This window comes from Sebastes umbrosus, chromosome 13 (genome assembly GCF_015220745.1).
Source record: "Sebastes umbrosus isolate fSebUmb1 chromosome 13, fSebUmb1.pri, whole genome shotgun sequence".
Taxonomy (NCBI): Eukaryota; Metazoa; Chordata; class Actinopteri; order Perciformes; family Sebastidae; genus Sebastes; species Sebastes umbrosus.
Window position 1 is genome coordinate 30,046,962 of NC_051281.1, and position 25,876 is coordinate 30,072,837.

Sequence of the window (25,876 nt, forward strand, 5' to 3'; positions counted from 1 at the left end):
ACTCTCTCTCTCTCTCTCTCTCTCCCTCTCTCAGTGACATCAGAGGGCAGTCTCAGGCATGTTGAGCATTTTATGGGAGTCTCTCTGTAACTCACAGACCGGCAGAGAGGCAGAGGGCGTCAGATTGTGATCACATTCTCATTTGACTAGACAAACTCTGTGCTTTTATGAACCACCCCTGCATTTTCTGTTTTTAAGGCTCAATGTTCCTCGATGCGTGTTGTACTTGTTGCACGCACACATTTCTGGATCGTCTCCATGTAAAACCCTCCCACACACCAGCAGCCCAACAGAACAGACAGTTGTTGTGAAGTTGACTTGATGATAATGGCTGCTGCTGCTGCTGCTGCTGCTTGGCCTTGCAAACTGGAACACTTTACAACCACTGAAGACACAGCGTCTCTGTCCACTGCACACACACAGTCGATGCTGCTTACAGCTACGGCTTGGTGTCCGACCTCAATACTTTGTGAGTACCGTATGTTAGTGATTTTTGCTTGGATGCTCTGCCAGGGCTTTTTAAAACAGATATTTACAAATCTGTGCCTCTGAAGAGCTAGGTGTATTACCAAAAGAAGGCCGTGCTTGAGGGAAGGACGCTTCAAATAAATATCTAAGGAGCTGCATTGAAGCAAAAAACGAAATATTAAAAAGGGACTGTGTGTAACTTTTTACAGGTAAAAAAATGTTTTTATTGCCAATGTGTGAACAGGATGTAACCTAACCTAAAGAATGACACCTTCCACAACTTTCTGGGTTTACTCTATCAGCCTGTAGACTGCTTTTAATGGGAAGAACCCGGGCCTATTTTCTGGGATAATCCAACAAATGTGACGTCGTGCACGCTCATAAGTGCCTTAGCCATAGCTAACGTTCAGTTAGAAATGGAGTCCACTAACGCCAACAAACGACGAGCCCCAACCACAACTCAGACTCAACGGAAGCACAAAAAAACAAAGTTACAGTATATCTAGTGAAGCCCGTCTTGGAAATAGGGGTGTAAGAAAATATTGAAAAAAATCGAATAACGCAATATTATGTTTTGTGATATTGTATCGATTCTCCAAAACACTGTATCAAATTTGAATTAATAGTTTACTTGCGAAGATTAACTCAGTCAGTACTTTATTTCATTTGCAAAGAGCGCCCTCTCAGTGTACGTGTCCTCTCAGAGTAGTAGACTGTGATAAATGCAAATGCAGAACTGATTGCAATAAAAAGTAAACTTTTTTTTACTCCGATTTTATGCATATGGTGGCGTGTTCTTTATACTATGACAGATTTTCTTCAGTATTTCTTATATAAAATAAAGTACGTGCAGGTGGGAAGTGAGTGGTGAAGCATGAGAGAGAGAGAGCGGCGGTGAGTGCGTGAGAAAAGAGAGTTAGTTTAGCTTTGAGAATATCAAGGGAATGTCCGGTGTCTCTCCTGAGACTTCTGACCACGGTCGGGAGGCTGAAGCAGGAAAAGTTAACACTAAGATCAACATCGATTCATGGAGGGACCTTTGTTTTGTGAGCTAACATCACTGCCAAGCAGCTGAAGTATATGGTGATATAGTGGTTTTAGCTGGCTAATGTTGCTAAGGTTAATCAACATGATGCCTGTCAACCACGTTCGGTGTCGTGCGTGTAGGTAGTGCGAACACAGGCGACTTAATGGCCACAGGTGTCACTGTTAACAAGCAATTTCTGATTCTTACAGAGTCCCTTTAAGAAAATCAATCAATCAATCATTCTTAGAAAGAAAATGAGAACAATAAACAGAGAGAGAGAAACTGAATCAGAGGAGAGATACACATTTCTACATGGACGCCTGAAAAATGTGTTGCAGATGAGTGATGGATGGGGTTTGTATTGAATGATAATGAGGAGCAATTAGGGCGATTGAAGGACTCGCCCATCGAGTGGCATCAGAGTCCACTAACGACAAGTGCTCCTCTGGGGCGACACCTGACATATGTCCTCGCTGTCATATCAATGGGCAGTGTGATACTCAGCCAATAGGAGTAAATGCAAAGAGAGCAGGATGGGACTTACTGCGGTATGAATAGTTGTTTACTTGGTGAGAGTGTAATTGTATAAAAATGACCTAATTATGGGCCAGTCCTCATTTGCAAAAGTGGCTACTTTATAATCTCAGTTCAGACCCAAAGACTTGAGAAGTGACAGGATGCCAGTTGTGAACTGAACTTGATTGTGTTGGCAGCGAAGACTTAAACGGCGCTCTGCAGTAAAACGTGTCAACCAATGACAACCAATAGCGCTTGAAAGTTGTTTTCTACTCCTCTCCACTATGCTAGAGGCTCTCAACAAAATGAAGGTGAAACTGATCCTGACAATCAATAGCTTCCTTATACTCCACTATAAAACTTTATCAAGCTATTGTCAGAATAAACCCACAGGATCACATTGGAATATTTAAATTACATGCTCAACACTGAACAAACCCAAAAACTACCGGCTCAAGAGAGTGAAAAAACAGCCTGCCACTTCAGAATGAATATGTGTGAACAAGGCGTAAGCATCAAACGCACAGCACTGGACACCACAAGACAAGTAGACATGGACGGATCGATGCCACATTTACTTCCATGTGATCCGATCAATACCCTAAAACTACGTGCAACGCAACAATCTGATTGCTCTAAACCAATATCGGGCAATAGGTATATCCCCGTATATTTAGAGATTTCTAACCAACTTATGTCTGAATATTTTACAAAGAGCTGAGTTAGATTAGTCTGACTAATTAGTCCTCTGTTCGGGTTGAAGATGGGTGAAGCTATGCTGGGAATTATGTGATGTCACCGAACTGTATGAACTAATAAGAATGATTAAGGTGTAATTAAAAAAAATGATTTAAATGTAATTTGACCCACCCAGGTAACACAAACCTAACAGGAGGGTGGAGGAGATGTCTATCAAGTCTGTACACATCCATACAGTCACGGGAAAATGTCCTGCAGTCTCGCCAGCTACACGGCACGCCCACTTTACTACAAGACACTCCCACTTCACTAAACAACACACCCCCTGAGATAACTACCAGGATGAACAAAGTTATTTAACCCAAAACACAATCTTTTTCTGAACCTAATCAAATAGTTTTGGTGCATAAACCTAATCAAATAGTTTTGGTGCATAAACCTAATCAAATAGTTTTGGTGCATAAACCTAACCAAATAGTTTTGGCGCATAAACCTATCCAAATAGTTTTGGCGCATAAATCTTTCCAAATGGTTTTGGCGCCTAATCCTATCCAAATGGTTTTAGCGCCTAATCCTAACCAAATGGTTTTGGCGCATTAAACTAACCAAATAGTTTTGGCGCATAAACCTAACCAAATAGTTTTTGCGCATAAACCTAACCAAATAGGTTTGGTGGATAAACCTAATTAAATAGTCTAGGGCGTAAACCTAACCAAATAGTTTTGGCGCATAAACCTAACCATATAGTTTTGCCGCCTAATCCTAACCAAATAGTTTTGGCGCATAAACCTAACCAAATAGGTTTGGTGGATAAACCTAATTAAATAGTCTGGGGCGTAAACCTAACCAAATAGTTTTGGTGCATGAACCTAACCAAATAGTTTTGGCGCATAAACCTAACCATATAGTTTTGCCGCCTAATCCTAACCAAATAGTTTTGCCGCCTAATCCTAACCAAATAGTTTTGGCGCATAAACCTAACCAAATAGTTTTGGGGCCTAAACCTAACCAAATAGTTTTGGCACCTAACCGAATGGGCGACAGATTAATCTTTTTTTTTGAGGGGGGGGGGGGGAATTTAAATTTAAAACATAGAAAATGTAAACATGCTTTAAACCAGATGCGGTCAGTGTTTCTGTTTTTGTGTACTGCAGATGCCTCTCTCACCAGCATATGTAGTAAAAACCCAGTTAACTGATAACATGGAACAGAAATAATTATCAAAAACATATCAATGCACCCAGAGGTCCTTACATTGGTGTTTAAGAAATCTCTTTACTTCCGAAACCCCAACAATAATCACATAATCATGATCTTTTAGCAAACATCGCCTTATCTAATGTGTGTGTCCATGTGCGTATGCAGGTGCGTGTGGACTGGTCTGTGTCTGTATGTGTTTGCAGGAGCTATTTTTGAAGTTCAGTGTAGAATCCAGGAAGCCAAGTTTTGTTTGATCAGACAACACACCCACACACCTGGCTGAGATAACGTTCTGCGTTATCTGCTTGGTGTGTGGCGTTGACGTCAAAGGCTTAGCCTCAGCTTCATGCAGCCATGACACCGATAACAGCAAAAGCCCAAAACCACAATGGCATACAGACGCGCACGCAAACACCAGTTCATTTTTAGAACTGGGAGAATCACCGTCGGGGGGAGGGCAGTGACCAGGCTGAAACTGAGCAGAAGAGCACCACATGAACTTAGCAGGAAAAATCAATGCATACGGACATTAGGTTAGATGGAGGGTAACATGGTCAAAGATCAGTGGCGGTGAGCCGGCAGCTTGGCAAACAAAAATGAACAGTGGGACACATGTGGGCAGCTTTTGAAAATGTGTTTTTGGCCATACAACAGAGAAGAAAACAAATCCACAAAATGTGTTGAAGACTACCAGTGCATAGGGAGGCTGTTTAGATAAACTGCATATTACGCAAGCAATCACAGTTAGGCGAAGTAAAGTGGGCGACGCAATGCATGAATGTGATTTAGTGCGATATAGTGTACACTTTAAAGGGTAACTTGTGTATTTTTCAACCTTCAACCTTCTATTTCCCCATGGATTAGAATCTAACTGACTATTATCTGACTATATATGATTTCTGAACTTGGTCCAGTATTGAGAAGGAACGCTGTGGATGGCAGCTTCTCACAGGCTGCAATGTAATCCTATTGGGGCAAGTTGGCACCGTCATTAAGGTCCACTTTTAAGTGCTTGTTTTTGCCATGACGGGCTCTGATTGTTATTTTAAGTTTTCTGACAGACAGACAGAAAGAGTCTCGCTCAACGAGAATTCTCGTTCTGAAATCTTACCAGGTGACGCGTTGCCGGAAGACAACGGTGGACTAGTGGAATACTTCCATGGTGGAAACGCAAGTGCCAGCCGGGCAGAGTTTGTTGTGTTGGAGTACAGAATGCGTAGCTTAGTGTTATCTGAAAGATTTTCAATGTCATGGCTGAATGTTTAGATGATTTCAGCAATGTGGATGAAGTCTTTGAATTTGATGGGTGCCCGTATTTATTTGAGCCATAGTATACGGATATTCAGATTTCTCAACGAGACTTCTCTTTGAGCGGGACTTAGACACAATGACAAACAGAGGTTCCTTTCCATAATGTTGCCAGACACTTATATTAACAATCTGAGCTCGTCAGTGGAAAAAAACAAGCACTTTTGGTGAACTTAACGTTACACTGATGCTGCTCTCTTGCTCATTTCACAGCTGCTTGTTAGAGTATTATCCCTCAATACTGGAACAATTTCAGAATTGATCTCCCCATTAATCAGACATAAAAACATGGGGGGAAAAGGGTTCAGGTTGAAAAACACTGAAGTTACCCTTTAATTCACAGAAAACACGATTGTCCATAGTCCATCGCAATTTCTCGCACATTGTTCAAAATGTACCTTAAAGGAAGATTTGTCAAGTATTTAATACTTTTATCAACATGGGAGTGGACAAATATGCTGCTTTATGCAAATGTATGTATATATTAATGATTGGAAATCAATTAACAACACAAAACAATGACAGATATTATCCAGAAACCCTCACAGGTACTGCATTTAGCATAAAACATACAGTATGCTCGAAACATAACATGACAAACTGCAGCCCAACAGGCTACAACAGCTGTCAGTGTGCTGACTTGACTATGACTTGCCCCAAACTGCATGTGATTATTATAAAGTGGGCATGTCTGTAAAGGGGAGACTCGTGGGTACCCATAGAACCCATTTTCATTCACATATGAGGTCAGCGGTCAAGGGACATGCCAGTTTGAAAATTGCTATTCCAGTTTTTATTCACCAAAATTAAGCGTGAGTTTGGAGCATTTTTAACCTCTTTCACGACACACAAATATTATGTGGTACCTAAAGATTGCCAGTGGATTCCTTCATTTATAGATCTAGTTTCATATGATAGCAGTATCTTCACTCTAGCTTTAAAACTGAGCCGGCTGCATCTTAACAATTGCAAGTTGTGTTAATGCGTTAAAGAAATTGTTGGCGATAAAATTAATTTGCGTTAACGCATTATTATTGGGTTAACTTTGAAAGCCCTAATATAGTACTCTGTAATGAATGGTTAAAACTTGTCCATGTTGTGTAGTGGTTTCGTTAGCCGATGCTTTTTGCTGCAGTTAATTTTTGTCTTTTTGTGACTAGAATCTAAATCTTTGTGCACATAACCTGCTGCCAAAAGATCCTGTATTGACACTGAAAAGCGATACTGTATACTGTGCACAATCCATACCTGATGTATTTTGCTTTGTTTGATGGTAGTCAAGCCTGAGAGCTGTGATGCATCCTTCAGACCAGAACAGCCAATCAGAGACTGATCTGCTCTCCTACAGCCAACGAGTCAAATCAAAGCCCAATAATCACATCCACATCGACGGAACTGTGAAGGATTCATTTTATCACCTGTCCACGTGCACGACACGACGACCATCACATGTCTGCGTTTTTACACAATACGCAGAACCACGTGCCAGGACATGGAGCACTTAAGGGGCCTTAATGATTCGGGCGTGTGTGCGCGTATATACGAAAACAACATGTATGAATGAAAGTGTATGAAACGGTGTGTGTACGGGGAGGTGTGAGATATAAAGATGAGGCGATGCATGCCTATGTGGAAGAGGGCTTGTGCGGTTATTTGCAACAGCAAGTGAGAGAACCAGACAGGGCGATAAGTGAGCATATCCCAGATAAATAGCTTGTGTAGCTATCTGCATCAGAGTCAGCGTGCGCGTGTGCGTTAAATAATGCATGTGGCATAATGATTGCGAGGCATGCTGAAATACACAGTGTGGCAGCCAGGCAGACAGGACTGATGAATAAGTAATGGACGGCGTCCACCTCGTAATGTACACACATGTGCGCACACACACACACACACACACACACACACACACACACACACACACACACACACACACACACACACACACACACACACACACACACACACACACACAAGCATGCATGCAAACCATAACCACAAGCTGGCTCATGCTCAGGAGAGGGGGGGTGGGGGTGGGGGGGATAGCAACTCTTATTTTTGTATCCTCTTATGCTCGTGTGTGTGTCCCCCCCCCCCCCCTCCCTCTCAACAGTGACAGTGGGGGTGGTGGGAGGAGGGTTGGCTTTTTTCATCCATCTCCCCTGAGAACCCCAGACTCGACTCCAAATATGGGAGATACTGTGTCGTTTATTATTGATTTAGGTTATTTATAATACACACTCTCATTCTCTCTGCAACCCCCCCTTTACATCTCTCTCTCTCTCTCTCTCTCTCTCTCTCTGCCTCCCGTCACATTCATTAGTATCTCTGGGACTCTCATTATACAGATACTAAATCTGAAATTTATATCATATTTATCATTGTGCTTACTAAAATAATCCTGTTCCAATACCTTAATTGTGAAATAAAAACACATTTAGGTCAGCGGTTCCCAGACTATTTTCTATAAAAGAAAAATTACAAATCCTCAAAAATAAAAAATCCTCAATTTGAATAAAGTGATTCAGTGTATGAAATTAGTCTGTCATCGACTTTCTTCAATTAATATATCACGTCAGTTTATTGAAAATGTTTGGACCACACAAGTCGGAACCAACTATGGCTGTCCCGAATACCATTTTTTGTGCTTAAAAGCCTCAATGAGGAATATTCGAAGGTATTCGAAGCTTCGCAGTGCGGCGCGTCGCAGCAGGCTGACCTGTTCTTCTGTCTCCATCTCCTCTGTTTCAGTGCGCGGTATACGGTGCTGCTGCCGCACTACTGTACACACACGCATCTCTACACACAATGATATCAGTCTGAGGATAACTACAGGCAACACGGTTTTGGCATCATTGGGCAAAAAAAACCCAACAACCTTTCATCATATTGTAATTCAAGTGTTCTGAGAGAAAACTAGACTTCTGCTCCTCCTCATGGCTCTGTTTTCAGGGTTTAAAACATCTAGCCCGTGACAGGAGACTTTGACCAATCGCAGGTCATTTCAGAGAGAGAGAGAGCGTTCCTATTGGCTGTGCTCCGACTGCTGGGCGGTGCTTGGTATTTCATCAGCAGATCTCAACATGGCTGCTGGGTCACAAACTTTCTCATTTTACAGCTAAACAGTACACTACAAGATGTTTCTGAGAACATTTAAGGAGAGAAATAGGCATTACAGTAACAGAATATTGATTCATATTTGATCAGCGCTGCCTAGTTTGATCGTTTTTTCGGAGTTCCCGAGTGATTGACTCGTGGCTCTCATATACAGAAGCTGGACGGCAGACTCCAGATCAGCTCGGATTGGTTGTTTTCCTCCAGTCTGGGAAATCTTGCAGATGCCATTAGGAGCACCCGGAGGACACCCGGAGGACACCCGGAGGACACCCGGAGGACACCCGGAGGACACCCAGAGGACACCCAGAGTACACAGAGGCACATGATTTCTTTCAGATTACCTGTTTCATGCACTGCTGTCAGGATATAAATCATATTTGCTCCACAACTACCCACTTAAATGTTGAATATAATGAATAATGCTGTGGGATCATTCCTAATCTCATGGGCTATTTTGGGATTTATACATTATTATTGCATACTTATATATAAAAAACACAAAAAGAAAAACAAAAAAGAAAGCATTCGAATACTGATTTGGAGGTTGATTACCATGGTAACGGTCGAAGCTTCGAAGCATTCGGGTCAGCCCTAAAAACAATCCTACGCAGCCACCACTTGAATCTAATTCTACAAATAGTATAATACTAATAATATTAGTGCAGCGTGATCTGCAACTGTGCACAAATGCTGAGTTTAAACAGAATGTGGCCTACTAAGTCGCAAAAAAAATATATCTTTTTAAATAGTTACATATACAGACTTTTGTAGAAATCCAGTATGTGTGTTATTATGATTTTACTTATACATGTGCACATCTAATATGACAATTTCAGAACAGACCTATCCTGGTACAGAATGTGAGAGTCCACCACTTCACTCCCCTCTTATGTCTTCATTTAATACTGCTATAAAACAATGCTGAGGTGTAAAGAAAGTGTGTTATTGGGTGCCAAAATCTTGCACTCTCTCCTTCGCATATTCTTGCCACGTCTCTTAGTTAGCCGGTGCACAGCAACAGACTGGAGGTTATTAAAAAAATATTTTAAAAGGCTTAACAGATCAGCACAAGTAGGGCGATCGGCTGTGTTATCACTTGTCGGTGTTTTCAGCTGTCACTGGCCTGTTTTTTGCGTAGCGAACAGATGCTCTCAATTCATTTAAATATGTCAACAATAAAACAATAAAGTACAGGTGGAGCAGACTCATATTAAACAGGCAGAACTCTTTCAATTCTCTATTGTCACTTAAAAGAGGAACACAAGTTATATGTTATTGCTTTTGTAAGATAGCCCGATAAAAAACATTGACAACAACTCCCAAATATCATTTGACCAGGCACATTTAAAATGAGGAAGTGTCTGCAGTGTTTGTTTGTGTGGGTCTACGCTGTATTGTGCGTCATATTTATATGAAAAGAGGCAGGGAGAGTGATAGGAATCAATGTTACAGTCATAAAACTGTGAGTTGTTGTCTGTCTTTCTCTCTCTCACACACGCACGCACGCACTCACACACGCACACAGAGCTTTGGCTGAATGACAATAAACTGTAGTGAAGCAGCTACAGTACAATATAACATCCTGAACAGCCAGCCGCTGACCCACCGGGCTGGAGACTCTTTGTTTAGAAGTAGAGTTGTCAGATACGACGATATCCAGTGAAACTATCTGTCAGCCTGTAGAGATGTTGCGATGCCGTGTCTACAGAAGGAGCGATCACGTTAACATCTCTGATTGTGTCAGGCCTGTGTTTTGGCTTGTGACCCATTAAAACAAAAAAAGACAACTTGTCAGCTTTTGCTTTGGAATAACTGTATTAGGACATTGCTGGCAATGTTGCAAATAAATGGGAAGGGCTGCTCTATGACAATAACAGAGTGCTACAGGAATGAGTCCTAAAACCTAGAGATGAGTTAGAAGTTTAGCACTTCTGGTTCCCTCGTCTGGAAGTCAACAGGGTTTATGGTCAGATGCCTGAAAAGTCTGTGGTTAACACACGCCTAAGGTATTTTAACGTTTTGTTCTACGATATATCAATAAATACCCCACTCGTGAATTTTTAAGCTTCTATAAGTCTTGAAAAAGGCGGTTGCTAACAAGAGGCTAAATGAGACTACTAAATGTCATCACGCCGACTCGTCCTCCGTTACAGCCTCGTTGTGTATACTCGCGCTCATGCGACCGTGGTGTAGTTAATTTATAGCCTACCGTTAGCTTTAGTGGTGTTCACTTGTGGAGATTATCTTAAGTAACAAATTGTGTAAGTATCATAAACGTTTGTTTGCCACAGAGCTTATTTTCTGCAATAATCCAAAACCCAATGGAAAAATCCCATTGGCTTTTTGTCGAGGGAACCAGGGCGGTTATTTAACAGAATTGTGATGAAGTACCATGATTTATTGGCTACAAAAGCCTACAAAGTGATTTTCAATTTAATTTCCAGAGAATCAACTATATCTTAGTATACGTGTATCTCTCTCTATCATGATATAGATATGTAGATAGAAGATTTAGACCATGTTGCCAATCCTTATATATAAGCAGTACATAATCCGCACCTTAGTAACCATTTCTTCTCATGTCATGGCACAAGAAATCACACACACAAACAAACATGATTAAGGTGAGCGTTTTCAGACCTACGTTGTTTAGTCAGGTTGAATCAGACTCTGATTTGTTTTCCTCTTTGGCAGGATTAGTTTGAGCAGATCTGAAGTCACAGTCGTAGTCATACTGTGGACCTAAACGGCACCGAAACCCTTTAGAGGAAATGGTCTTGTTGGTTGAGGTTTGAACGTGATCCGACCTCGATCTGACGGCGAGGCGAACTCTCCAAGTTCGAGCTAGGGATGCACCAACTCCGGATCGGATACCGGGCCGATACTGACTCATATAGCTGGATCTGGTATCGGTGACAATGGAGGTCAATCTATTCAATTAAATTCTGTTTATATACCATATACATTATAGACTGGAATTTTATTTGCTGTCTAAGTTTTTAACAATTTGCTGCTGCATTAACAAGGTTTCCACTCAAATTGTAATTCCTGTTCATTTTGAAGATTTTTTACCTAGTTGTTGGTGTACGGTTTATTATTTTAATGATAAATATCAATTCAGTAAATGTATATCAATGTATTTATTTGTCACCTCTTGTTTTACAAAGTTGTTATTTAAGTCAAGCCTTACACATAAAAGCATAATCCTGGTCACTTCCTTATTAATTAAATACTGGTATCGCATCGGTACTCGGTATCCGATACCCAAAGCCCAGGTATCTCTATCGGTATCGGGAATGAAAAAGTTGTCTCGTTGCATCCCCTAGATCAAGCTAAACCCCGCAGCGAGGTGTACAGCCAGGTGCGCTTTGCATACTGGGATACAGATGAGTGAAATCAACAGTTGCCTTCATGTTATTTATGCATATAGAACTTTCTTCAGGACCTTCTTCCTGCGTTTACTTTCTCACTCCCACCTCAGATATATCTAACCAATGAGCAGAGTAAATGTTCTCACATGGCTTTTTAGTGATCCATTTTTGTTCTCTTGAATTGTTGTCTTTGTGAAAAGAAACCAGACCGAGGGGAAAACACAAGTTTTCCAAGTCATCCACTGATTCAGCAGCAATACACATACTCCTTTCATGTGATGCCTGGCTAAAAACTATTTGGTGCTTAATTCTGCTGTACATGTGCACATAATGTGCCCACACACAAACAAAAGAGTCCATTACAATCCTCAGATCAAATTGATCTCATGCTGCCAATCTGATCTAGTTGAGGTGACAAAAGCGCTACAAAAATACCCGTAACAAGAACCAGCTCCTAACCCAGACCTCAAAAAACATCAAGGCTAACATCAAAACAGCTTCTTAAAAACCAGACAAGGTAAGAGAAGGAGATGTGTCTGCAGTGGAGGAGCTCCGTTCATTCATATTTTACGCCCTCTCCTTCCGTCTCAATGGTAATGCCCTTCCCAGTCTGCGCCGAGTTCGCAGCAGACAGAGAGCCATTAGCTGTCGGCCATGCTAAACTGAACTTATGAGAGATGTCAGCTTCCCACACTGCTCCCCCGTGCACTTTAAATCACACGGGTCACAGGAATGCCCCCTGTGCACTAAAGCTGGTCCCACAAACTCTTTATGTCCAGTGCAGATTAGAGCAATCTGCCTAAAATGGGCCATATCCGTATTTTCCTAGGTACAGTATATTTATGACATGCAGGTAAAGACGGTGCAGTACGTTACAGATATAAATGGAGCACTGCATCAAAACGAAAGTTCATTAAAAGTAATGACAGAAAAAGATCAAGGATTCATACTGTGAGAAAATACTGTGGGTTTTGTCATTTATCCAATTTCTTCCATGAAGCAATGGTCTGCGTTTGATGATCTACCTGTGGAGGCTTGTTTATTGTGCTCATTGGCAACTGAAGAGGAGGCAGTCTATTCCTGAACTTATTTTTCCAGTTACGCAAATGCACAAGTCTCTTCCCAATGACGTCTTGCAAGTTCACCCCACTTAGAAATCTAGTCCGACTGAACGATTGCAGACAGCAAACCATGGTCTATTTCTTTCTCTTCCATGAGTTTGTGGTAAAATGCAGTCCATCACTGACGGCCATGCTGTAACCATTAGGGCTGAGGGCTTGGCTGTAATGAACTCCTCTTCCCGGACATGGGAGGGCCGACCTCTGGTCACAGTGGTGCTGATAGCCAGAAGGTAGCGAAACCCTTTGCGAGCGCAAAGCAAAGGTCTGAACCCTGGAGTGGTCATCCATAATAGATGGCTTCCAGAGGACTCCTCTGCTCTGGATTCAGATGGTCCTACTAGGGCTTTTAAAAGCCTTTACAAAACAGACCTCTGCATTAACAGGCAAGGAGTTTAAGAGGAAGTGAAAAGGGCAAAGCATCGGCGGAGTCAAACGGACATAATATCCATCTGTCTGTCTGTTTACATCTGTACATAAACAGAAACACAGTACATTTACAAAGTGTACATCTCAGGGATTCAGTTGATTTACTTGCTGAGGTGTTTCAATTTATGTTCAATTTTGCTAATTTTGCCCTGACCAATTGCAAAGCGGCTGGACGGCGGTGACCTTTGAGGGAACTGAGAGAGACCCGGAGCGTCCAAAATGGAGGAAGCTATCATATTAACTGTTGTATGTAGGAGTGGATAGTACAAATACATTCGCTTGAATCAACCATGTTGCTGTATGTTATCAGTTGGTTGGCAACCAAATATTAGTCCAGCATATTTTCTGCCTTTCCATTTTTTGAACATGTCTCCATCAATCATCCAATCACTTCTTCTAACCAACCAATATTTTCCATATGGACTGCCTACATAAGACGGGTCCAAACAATATATCCCTTTATCATACAAGTTTATTATTATTATTATCTTCATATTAATTTTATGTATTATTATGATTGTAGCTTGATTTTCTTTTTATATTATTTCTGTTTATTTTCTCTTTAATTTCTGTTTATCTTTCTTGTCTTATGAAAACTCTATGCCATATCACATGAGCGTATGTTCTTAGTTTGTTAAGTTAGTTTTGACAGTGAATTATGAATGAATCCTCTTGATATTGGCATAACTGATGGGTGTTTATGGGAAGCATTGTTGTCCAAGTCCTTTATTAAACTATGTCTCGGTTTTTTACTATCTCTAAAAGATAGATAGATAGATAGATAGATAGATAGATAGATAGAATGAAACAAACAAACAGAGTAGTCAGTATGTTAAACCTATATCCTGAGGACAAGCTAATAGATGTGTGACCAGACTCAAAGGGAGATACTGTATATATGCTGATTACTTGGACTGATAACAAAAGCTAAAGGTTTGATAGTTGGATAAAAAAAAGACAAACTCAGACTAATGAAAACATTGCTTGTAAAGTATATACATTCCTTATTTGCCTTTATTCTTTATTTGTCCATCAACTGTTTTGTGAGCAGAAATGGACAATCCTTTTCAAACACGAGCTCAGTCTCCAGACGTCTCGGTCTTTGGAAAGCCGAGCCAGCCAGCCGACAAAGCAAAACACACCAGGCCGTATGCAAAATTCATGACATGGTAACATGGTAAAATCTTTTTCCCCTCGACAATATCCACATAAACACAAACTCTCTCTCTCTCTCTCTCTCTCCCTCTCTCACACACACACACAGTCCAACCTGCTATAGCTGTCAGGATAATGGCACTGATGCAGACAAAGTAGGTTAAGGCATTGCCTGTTCTGCTGGAAGACAAAAACAAGTCTGGCTCTGAGCGCTCTGCCATACCGTCTTCGACCCGAATGTGAAGAGTGTGCATGTCTGTCTTTAACGGGGCTGACATGAAGGCCACAACCTCAGGCTATGTCTGTAGATATAATTAGGCACTGGTGCTCTGTTATGTATTCCCTTCATAACTCCAATCTTTCTCTCAGCATCAAACCAGATTTCACCTCTGCTCTCTGACACATTTAACCCTCTGAGACCCACGGGACCCCTTTGACCTCTGACCTCCAGATATGTGTATGAAAATGGGTTCTATGGGTACCCGCGAGTCTCCCCTTTACAGACACGCCCTTCTGCCACTTTATCTTAATTCCATGCAGTTTTTCGCATTGCATAATACCTCTTTCATACCAATGACCAGGCTTGGACCAGTTTTATCTGACCCGCATGTTCAACACTTCTTTTGTCAATTCAAACCAAACCACTCAACGTGAGTTAATCCCTGGTCGGGACAATACAGATACGACCTGGGTCACAACCCGGGAGCAATGCATACCAATTAGCGCAGGTGCTAGAAATGGATGGTGGGGGGATGTTACACGTCTGGAGGATTACAGAGCCCCCTTTCGGGCTGCGTATTAGGATGCGTCCTCAGTGATCGGATCACAAGTGAACAGCCTAATGTACGTCTGTTCACACCTGGCATTATATTGCGTCTCCACATGCGTCTTCAATGGCCACTTGTGATCTGATCTCACTTCCCCGCTCTATATGCAAATAAACACGTAGTAAACACACGGCTAATACAGCAGACGCTGTGACATAACATTACATGAATGTCTGTAATAATATCCTACATATTCGTGAATTTGGGTACATTATATTAACATCAAAATAAAAGGTTATTGTACCTGCGGGGTGCACCCCGGGGTGCGCCGCCAGCACGGGTGTCAGCTCGGTGCAAAGCAGCGGAACAAAAACACCGACACATCTCCGACAGCATGATAATAATGCACTTCCCATGCCTAGTCTGATAGTCTGTAGATATGTAGCCTATAAACAAGACACATTTTAATAAAATACAGTTGTACCGAGTTGTGTTTGAATATTTCTGCATCCTCGGGTCATTAAACAGTCTTGGAATTGCAACCGTTGGGTATCACTGTAAAGCTGAGACTCTTGTGGATCCAATGAGCCCAACTATATTCATGTGTGATGATGTTAGTCCCCATAGGAGACATTTCATATGAGACATAAGAATTATTAAACTTGACATCACTGTATAAAATGATCTGTGGTGACCTCTAGGATAATCACAGCCTCATGAACTTTTACAGCCACAAACTAGTGACCTAGAGCATTCAGAGGATGGATGGATCAAACTAGAGACCTAGAGCATTCAGAGGATGGATGGATCAGACTAGAGACCTAGAGCATTCAGAGGATGGATGGATCAAACTAGAGACCTAGAGCATTCAGAGGATGGATGGATCAGACTAGAGACCTAGAGCATTCAGAGGATGGATGGATCAGACTAGAGACCTAAAGCATTCAGAGGACGGATGGATCAAACTAGAGACCTAGAGCATTCAGAGGATGGATGGATCAAACTAGAGACCTAGAGCATTCAGAGGATGGATGGCTTTCCTAGGTAGATTGACAATAAGGGGGTTTCTGAGCAGTTTACACAACAGAAGTGCTCGCCTCCCAATCACTGAAAAATTCAATTATTGCAGAAATTTCCAAATGTCAAAAGTCACAGCAATCACAGCATGGCTTCTTCTATGGTGTTCATCAAGGTCTTGGTGTCTTAATGTGGTATTTTGGAGGGATTATTGATTATTTTTATCAATTATCCAGTGGTAAAAAAAAAAAAAGATTAAATTTAGCACCAAATCTGTGTAAGAAATGGTTTGAACCCCATAATAAGACATAAGAGAGCATGGGGATCGCCATCATAATGCTCTAAACCCTGATACACTTTAACAATTTATTTTAATGAATTAATTAATCAATTCATGTTTATTTCTGATTTATGACTAGAACAACTTGACACACAGCGCTGAGCTGCATCTCAAATTAATCTTCAGGTTCCGAGCTTTCAGATGATGTACACCACTTCTATGTGACATCTAATGTTGACCTCCTATCTCCCCCTGAAGTCCCCTATCCCCTCCTAAAAATGAAAAAATGGGTCTATGTGGGTCTCTTAGGGTTAACATTTTGCCTTAAACCCATTGTTTCAGTGCACTGTACGTGTGGGGATATTCAGCTTTCATTTTTATTCCAATTGGAGGTAAATCATTCTGAAACTTTTTGGTGAAATATAAAGAGTAATAAAAAAAAAGATTCAAGGAGATGAGATAAGCAAAGTATAGGGAGATCACATTTCAGTTCATCAGAAGTTCAAGAAAACCATTTGTAAACGTCCCTTGGGCGATGACTTTGACGTGGTTATTAGTGTGTGTGTGTATGTGTGTGCGTGTGTGTGTGTGTGTGTATGAGCCTGATAGTGGCTGAGCAGAAAAAGAGGCAGCTGCCCACCGACTCCTGCCTACACCAAACTGGCACCAGGCAGGGGAATCCATGCCAGGTCAGGGAGTTTGTGGGGGTGGTAGGGGGATTTGGGGGCCCATCTGGGGAACTGGCACCAGGGCCTGAGGGCCGTGTGGGCTCCCTGGTGAGCATGTGTATACAAAACAGGTTGTCTTCCATTAGGGAAAGTGACAAGCAGGTGCTGATTGTGTCTGTCATTGTTGGGGTGTAGGACTAAAATTCACTACAAGGTTAAAACTACATCTGAGAGAAGGGTAAATCATTTGGTGATTCTGTCGTGGTGATTGATGTTTCATTTTACCTATGTTGGAATATGAGAACTAGTCGCACCTTTAAAGTGGAATAAGTTATTGTTAAAGCTGCGGTCGGTAACTTTGAACTAAAAAGTTATTTTTATAGAACGGTCACTATATCCTGAGAGTAGTGAATGAGACAGGTCATCATAGAAAATCAGGTTCCTCTGTGTCCTCCGGTGCTACTAATGGAATTTGCAAGATTCTATACCGTGCCTGAAGGAAAACAACCAATCAGAGCCGATCAGTCTCTGGGCAACTGTCAAACACTGCTCGTGAAACTCGCCAACCCTCGTAAACCAATTATTAACCGACAAGATTAGCGCGTCACATGCAGCGGTGTACCAGCTGCAGTGAATGTGCAATGCAGACAACTGAGTCCCCACTTCACCCGTCCGGTGAGTGTCCGACAGACCGTGTGTGTGTGTTGGCGGTGAGTGCAGGGTTGTCGGTGGCGTTGTAGCTGTGAACGTAGCAGCGCAATGTTTGTACAGTTTATGTGTCGGTGAATAAATGCTACAACTCCACAGACCCGAGCCAACTTCCTGTATCTGTAACTCCGGCTCAGACTCTCTGAAGGTGGGCTGTTAAGGTGGACCAGCTTTTCTCCTTAAAGAGACGAGGCGCTCCTCTGAGTTCTGCTCAGATTTTTAATTCATTTTTAATATTTCTTTTAAGCCTGAAAATGAAGAACATCTTAAACGATTGAATTGTCTACGAAGCACATCCCTAGCGTACAGTTGTCAGACCGGGGTCGAAGCTGGCCGATGCTACACTATGATTGGCCAGTCTGCATTCGAGGGGCGGGACTTAGCGAAGGGTCAATGAGGAACACAGGAGGACACAGAGGAACATGATTTTTTTTCACGGATCAACTGTCTCACGCACTACTGCCAGGATATAGGGACCGTTTTATAGAAATAACTTTCTTTTTTTTTTTAAATCAGATTTGCTCAAAGTTACCAACTGCAGCTTTAATGAATAATATTCTTCTGGCAAAGCCTCAGAATCTGTGTAGGAGATCAGTACATTTGAACTGAACTATGATTAAAAATAACTTAATGTTTTGACTCACCACAGATACTACTTTTCCTTGGGGGAAGTCTCTCTTTCCCATGAGATTATGAGCATCAAACTGCAGCAAAAGCAGAAATAGTGGGGTTTGAGAGATTGTGTACAGAAATGTGAAACAAAAGAGAAGCAGATGACAAGCAGGTGAAAATGAGGTTGTTGAACTCCCAAAATCTTTCTGTAGGATATGTTCTTTTACATTAACAGAGCAAACACACAGATTTACAATGTCAGGATTAAGGTCAAGCACCCGCCTGCAAAACCCCATGTTCCAGTGAGCGGGGAGCGAGGCAGCGGGGGTCTGGCTGGCAGACAAGTGTCTCGGCGCAGTCATGGTGACCTACAGACGGGGTGTCCTCTGGAACACACCCTGCTCTCCATCTCTGGCTTCTCCACACTAATCCTGTCCCCTTTCAACTGCTTTCCAATCTCTTCTCTTCCTGTATTCCATAAGTTATCTAAAGAATGTACATTTCATTCACCAAATTTATAAGAGGGAGATTCAGAAGCAAGGAGGAAATAGAAGTGATTACATCAGAGCGTGTCATCACAGTTCTATCATCTCAAAAGGTGTTGACTGTTAAACACTTTATAATTACAAGATGAAGATCTCGGAGTCATGATATCAATACGTCACTATACGTACGCTGCTTCCTCTGACGCTTGTTGCTTGGAAAGCTACAAACGGGAAACTATGACTAACCTATGAGTAACCTCTTAAAAGACAGACAGGAGGTCGTAGCAGGTTCGGTTTTAAAGATATAATAAAGATACTGGTATCATATGAAACTAGAAAAACCCCAATGAATCCATTGATAGGCAAAGGAGGTTCAATAACGCTCCAAACTTGTGCTAAATTTTGGCAAGGAAAAACTGGCATTTTATGATAATCACATGCAGTTTGGGTCAAGTCATAGTCAAGTCAGCACACTGACACACTGACAGCTGTTGTTGCCTGTTGGGCTGCAGTTTGCCATGTTGTGATTGGAGCATATTGTTTTATGCTAAATGCAGTACCTGTGAGGGTTTCTGGACAATATCTGTGTTGTTAATTGACTTCCAATAGTAAATACATACATCTGCAAAGCATAAAGCGGCATATTTGCGCACTCCCATGTTCATAAGAGTATTAAAGACTTGACAAATCTCCCTTTATTCCCCTTTATCTCCCTTTAAGGTAGATTTTGAATAGATAAAGAAAATGTGTGATTAATTAGAGATTAATCATGATTAACTATGGACAATCATGCGATTAATCGTAATAAAATATTTGAATCGATTGACAGTCCCAGCATGTAGACATGTTCAAGAGGCTCAGTAGTTGTTCAGACCAACCCGTCTTCTAATGTCTACTTCCAGCAGGATAACACACCGTGTCACAAAGCTCACATCCTCATCCAAGAGGTTCCACAACCCAACAGAGCACCTTTTGAATGTGGTGTAATGGGAGACACGCAGCATGAAAATGTGCACCCAATAAATCTATGATTCATGATGCTATCGTGTCAACGCGGGACCAGAATATCTGAGGAATGTTTCCAGCCGCTTGTTGAATCCGTGCAACCAAAAAAAAAAGCTGTAAAATACCCTGTATTAGAAAGGTGCGCCTCAAAAGTGGCCACCGAGTGTAAAGCCCCGCTTAAGATTCAGACTGAACATGTAAAATCAGAGGCCAAGTGGGCACAGAAATAGAAATCACATGCAGAGAAATGAGAGAGGAGACTGGAGTCGAGTGCAAGAGAGAAAGAGAGAGAGAGAGAGAGAGAGAGAGAGAGAGAGAGAGAGAGAGAGAGAGAGAGCGAGGGGTGGAGGAGTGAGAGAAAAAGACTCCAGTTAGAGAAATGGAGATGCAGAGAGTGAGAATGAATTCGGCGTTTAGTCCAAAAATATGTTTCTCTCCACTTTTTGTGACTTCCTTTCCAGAGTTTTGAAATGGTAATGAGTCTGCTGGTATTTGCATAATGTGCCTTTCCTCATCCCTCTTCTTCTACTTATCCAGGCCCTCTTCTCCTCAAATTGCTGTTCTCCTCCCATGTCTCTCTCTTTCACCGTCTCCATCCCCCACCACCACCATCACCATCACCATCACCATCACCATCCATTCATTGTACCTACACCTCCCTCTCTCAGGTTCTTAAGTGCTCATAGATAATTGACAACTCTAAATAAAGATATGCTGTTCAGTCAGAAAACAGAAGCCGGCCCAACAAGCCACTTCCTGTGTGAACAGCTCTTCATTCTTCTTACTCAACTTGCTCGCCACCTCACATTCTGCTAAGCCTTAATATCGGAGCTGTGCAGACAGAAAGTGGACATGTGCACGAAGCGTTAAGGCTAAAAAAACTAAAAAAGACAACTGCCACGTTTTCCAGAAGAACGGTGCGCACCGGGCTCCGATGAAAGGAGCCATAACGAAGCCCTTCTGCGAGCGACAAAAACCACTTCTGCTCTACATTATCTGTCACTTCTGCTCTCCTCTATTTTCCCATCCTCTTCTCCCAATTTGTCTTCCTCCTCCCCTCCCCTCCCTCCTTCCTCATCACTTCTCTCACCTTCCCCTCCCTCCTCCTCCTCCTCACTCCCTGCAGTGTCTGTGCTCTGACAGTTATGTGTGAGTGGAGCGTGGGCTGCTGCTAATTTGTGCAGAGTGGGAGAAAGCTGTTTTGGCTTGGGGAGAAAAGAGCCTAGTTTAGGCTTTGTGCTGGGATGGACGGACGGACAGACATGGCACGCAATCACACACACACGCACACACGCACGCACACGCACGCACACGCACACGCACACACACACACACACACACACACACACACACACACACTACATCAGTACATGTTTGTCTCGTCTTTCATTCCTTCTCCCTCTCCCAATGTCATGTGTGTATTCACAGATACAAACAGATGCTCAATCCCACATTCACATCGAAGTGTGGAAGTGACTCTGAAAGGTGCTGCCTTCTGTTCCTCTTACAGTACCTCCTCCTGTGCACAATTTACTCATCCTGCTTAATATGCGCCCAAAGCTGTCTCCATCTCCATCATCATCATCCTCCACCTCTCTCTTCCTCATTTTCATATTCACTGTGATTGATCAGCTCGTCCTGATCCCAAACTTATCTGTAGCTAACATGTACAAAACACACACATACACGCTGACTGGTGGTGACTTTAAAGGGGACATATCATGCTCATTTTCAGGTTCATATTTGTATTTTGGGTTTCTAAGTGAACATGTTTACATGCTTTAATGTTTAAAAAAAACTTTATTTTCCTCATGCTGTCTGCTTGAATATACCTGTATTCACCCTCTGTCTGAAACGCTCCGTTTTAGTGCATTTCAATGGAATTGCAACGGAATTGCATTGCTAGGCAACAGATTGGGTCCATGTTTACTTCCTGTCAGCTGATGTCATTCACATACACTGCAACGGGAAATACACTGGGACACATTTAGAAGGTTTATGTTTAAAACTGTGAAATGGTCTAAATATTGTAGATTTGTGACATCACAAATGGACAGAAATCCTGACAGCTTGTTTCAAATGCTCAGTTTCTGAATACGGGCTGTGTGTATTTCTCTGTGGATTAAGCGTTTCGATACTTTCACAGTATTTATATAGAGCTTAAACCTGTTTTATAATATAAAAGACATGAAAATGTCACTTTTTACAATATGGGACCTTTAAAGGAATGCTTCACCCACAAAATATACATTTGTATATCAATTTCTTACCCTGTGTCGCCATGAATTCTTGAAGATAACTTTATTTTTTTCGCATCCCTCTACGGCAAACGGAGAACCCGAAAACGGAGAAAAGTCTTCATGAATTGAAGGAAACAGGGGGCCGCGTTTAATAATAGCAAAATCATCCGTACAAACTCTACCACAATTCGTACATCATGCAACTTTTTCAGTCCCGATGACGATACCTGCGCTTCGGGTATCGGCCAATACCGAGTACCGATGTGATACCAGTGTTTCATTAATACGCTGTATGCCTCACTGTGTGGAAGTGACTGGGATCATTCTTTTATGTGTAAGACAACATCAGGCTTGACTTAAACATTGTTTTCCTAACTTTGTAAAACAAAAGGTAACAAATAATTACATAGATATAAATTTAGTGAATTATTATTTATTATTAAAATAATAAATTGTACACCAGCGACTTGGCAAAAAAATGATCTTCAAAATTTACAGGAATTACAATTCAAGTGTAAACCTTTTTAATGCAGCATCAAATTTGTCAAAACTTTAACAGGAATTAAAATTACAGTATATAATGTATATAAACATAGAATTTAATTTAACAGATCGGCTCCATTGTCACCGATATCCGATCCAGCTATTTGAGTCAGTATCGGCCCGATATCCGATCCGTTATCGGTGCATTCCGAACAATTCGTGCAGTATAATCCAATTCTCATTCATCCAGTTGTACTGAATGCTCACTACTTCCCAAACACATGCATTTTTGCATAAAAATCGCACTATTTAAAACACTTCTGCCACTATACCGTCGACGGTAGTGACGAAAGGGCTGCAGGAATTGATTATTTTCATTGTCGATTAATCTTTTGATTATTTTCCAGATTAATCCATTAGCTAGTTGCTCTATAAAATGTCAGAAAATTGTGAAAAAATGTCAATCAGTGTTTCCCAAAGCCCAAGATGACTTGTTTTGTCCACAACTCAAAGATATTCAGTTTACTGTCATAGAGGAGGAAAGAAACCAGAAAAATATTCAAATTTAAGAAGCTGGAATCAGAGAATTTTCAAAAATTACTCAAACCCATTAATCGATTTTCATCAAAATAGTTGCCGAATAAGTTAATAGTTGACAAATATCCGCTTAATCTTTGGATTATTTTCTCGATTAATCGACCAGTTGTTCGGTCTATAAAATATAAGGAAAATGGTGAAAAATGTCGATCAGTGACGTCCTCAAATGTCCCGTTTTGTCCACAACTCAGAGATGTTCAGTTTGCTGTCATAGAGGAGGAAAGAAACCAGAAAATATTCACATTCAAGAAGCTGGAATCAGAATTTTAAATTTTTTTTTCTTAATAATGCCTCAAACCCATTAATCGATTATCAAAATCATTGGCAAGTAATTGAATAGTTGACAACTAACTGATTACTTGCTGCAGTTCTAGGCGGTAGTGTTTTAAATAGAAGGATTTTGGCAAAAATGATGAATGTGTTTGAAGTAGTGAGCACGACTGGATAAATGAGACCGGGGTTCTACTGCACAAGTTGTGTGAGAGTTTGTAAACGGATGTTTTGATGTAGTTTTGCTGTTGTTAAACTTGTCTTCCGCTTACTTCGATTCATCGAGGATTTACTCCGTTCTTGGATTCTCCGTTCGTCGTGGAGGCGTGCGACAAGTTCTCTTCATGAATTTAAGGTAACAAGGGGTGAGTATGTGATCTACATTCCCATTCATTTTAAGGGTGAAGTATTCCTTTAAGGTTACCAGCGCCGACTGTTGCCGTCTCATTAAGTTCTGTGTTGAAATGGACTTCACAGCATAGGACAAACACACTCTCACACACACACAGGAAGTGTTACTGTTGCTCTTGGCACCCAGTTAATTAATTCTAACACATCTCATGAATGTGTTAATAGAGAATTGTACTGTTCTTATTCCAATAAAATGCTGTTGTCCTTTTTTTGGCAGGCATTTAAACACTTAGTTATTATTAGGGTTGTACCAAACTCGGAATTTTTAAAGTCTAATTTGATTAAACAGTTCAAACCGATGATTTCACTGTGGAGGTATATAGACCGTTGAGTTGAACTTAGCATCTGACACACTGAAGTCAAACCTAGACGCCCTGGCTTTGGCTATACATTGAAATGTATGTCTGCAGTTTCTCAGCATTTAAAAGTGCAACTTGAAAAAAACATGCAATGCAATTTGTCCATATGGTTGGAATTATTTAAATGATGTTGGCATTTAATCAACAGAGGGCAGTGGACGAAGTCTTAGAATGAATTTAAAACGTTGATCATTAGTTAACTATTGCTCATTATGTAATTTACTAAAACAGAGAAACAACTGATGAAATCCATTCAGAAGCCACATCTACACGACGGTAAAAAAGAAGGTCACTAACTTTGAACGACCAGTCCTAATACAGTATTTGACTCAATATGAATTAACGTGATTAGTAAATGTGTTTCTGAAAAGCCAGTTGCATTCACATGTAATAACCCGTTCATACAGGAGATGTTCGTATGACAAGGGTCTACTGGACGTGTGTTCAACCCACATTGGTCCCATTCATGCCACAGAGAATCCAGGCTGCAGTGAAGCTCTGACACTTTATCTACGCCATAATAACGCAAATACATTTTAATGCCACTAATTCCTTTAACGCATTGAACGCAACTTGCAATATTTAGGGCTCATTTTTAAAGCTAGAGTGAAGATACTGGCATCACATGAAACTACAAAAAACTTAAGAAATCCATCGGTACTAACCATGTCATACCCACATGTCGGGAAGGAGGTTAAATAACGCTCCAAACTCGTGCTAAATTTTGGTGAGGAAAAACTGCCATGTCCATGTTCAAAGGGGTCCCTTGACCTCTGACCTCCAGATGTGTGAATGTAAATGGGTTCTATGGGTACCCACGAGTCTCCCCTTTACAGACATGCCCACTTTATGATAATCACATGCAGTTTGGGGCAAGTCATAGTCAAGTCAGCACACTGACACACTGACAGCTGTTGTTGCCTGTTGGGCTGCAGTTTGACATGTTATGATTTGAGCATATTGTTTTATGCTAAATGTAGTACCTGTGAGGGTTTCTGGACAATATCCGTCATTGTTTTGTGTTGTTAATTGATTTACAATAATACATATATACATACATTTGCATAAAGCAAACATATTTTCCCACTCCCATGTTGATAAGAGTATTAAATACTTGACAAATCTCCCTTTAGGTACATTTCGAACAGATCCAAAATGTGCGATTAATCGCGATTAACTACGAACAATCATACGATTAGTCGCGATTAAATATTCTAATCGATTGACAGCCCTAATATTTATCCTTATTAGAGATGCCTAATCACCAAAGGCAGGTAACTAACCCGCATTCAACCCGAGTGGATGAGTGTGTGCGTGTACATGCATTCTTTTGCTTAAAAGTTAAATGCCTACCCGGCAGGACAATGCTGTGCTATCTTTGCTTCATAGCTTTAGAGAGGAATTTAAGGTTGTTAATAAGTATTATTAGTAATAGTAGTAGTATGAACCCAGTCTAAAAACAATGATCTATTTTTTTCCCCACAAAAACATAGTCATCAATTCAAGTAATCAGCCTTTTTCTCTCCATTTCAGAAAAAGCTGACCTAAAAAATTAAACCCTAGAAA

The 25,876-nt window shown here is 41.2% G+C and overlaps 1 protein-coding gene and 2 long non-coding RNA genes across 4 annotated transcripts in view; 1 reads left to right on the plus strand and 2 right to left on the minus strand.

The window, feature by feature from the left end:
* hdac4 (histone deacetylase 4) overlaps nt 1-25,876 on the minus strand; it is a 212,618-nt gene that overhangs the window by 99,895 nt on the left and 86,847 nt on the right. The gene's annotated exons all lie outside the window — the stretch shown is intronic.
* On the plus strand, nt 32-8,824 carry LOC119499888. The gene is made up of 2 exons (XR_005209477.1): nt 32-469; nt 8,490-8,824. It is a non-coding gene; the product is annotated as an uncharacterized LOC119499888 (long non-coding RNA).
* Nucleotides 8,597-25,368, minus strand: LOC119499880. The gene is made up of 3 exons (XR_005209469.1): nt 25,357-25,368; nt 20,757-20,762; nt 8,597-8,816 (listed from the first exon to the last, which is right to left on the minus strand). It is a non-coding gene; the product is annotated as an uncharacterized LOC119499880 (long non-coding RNA).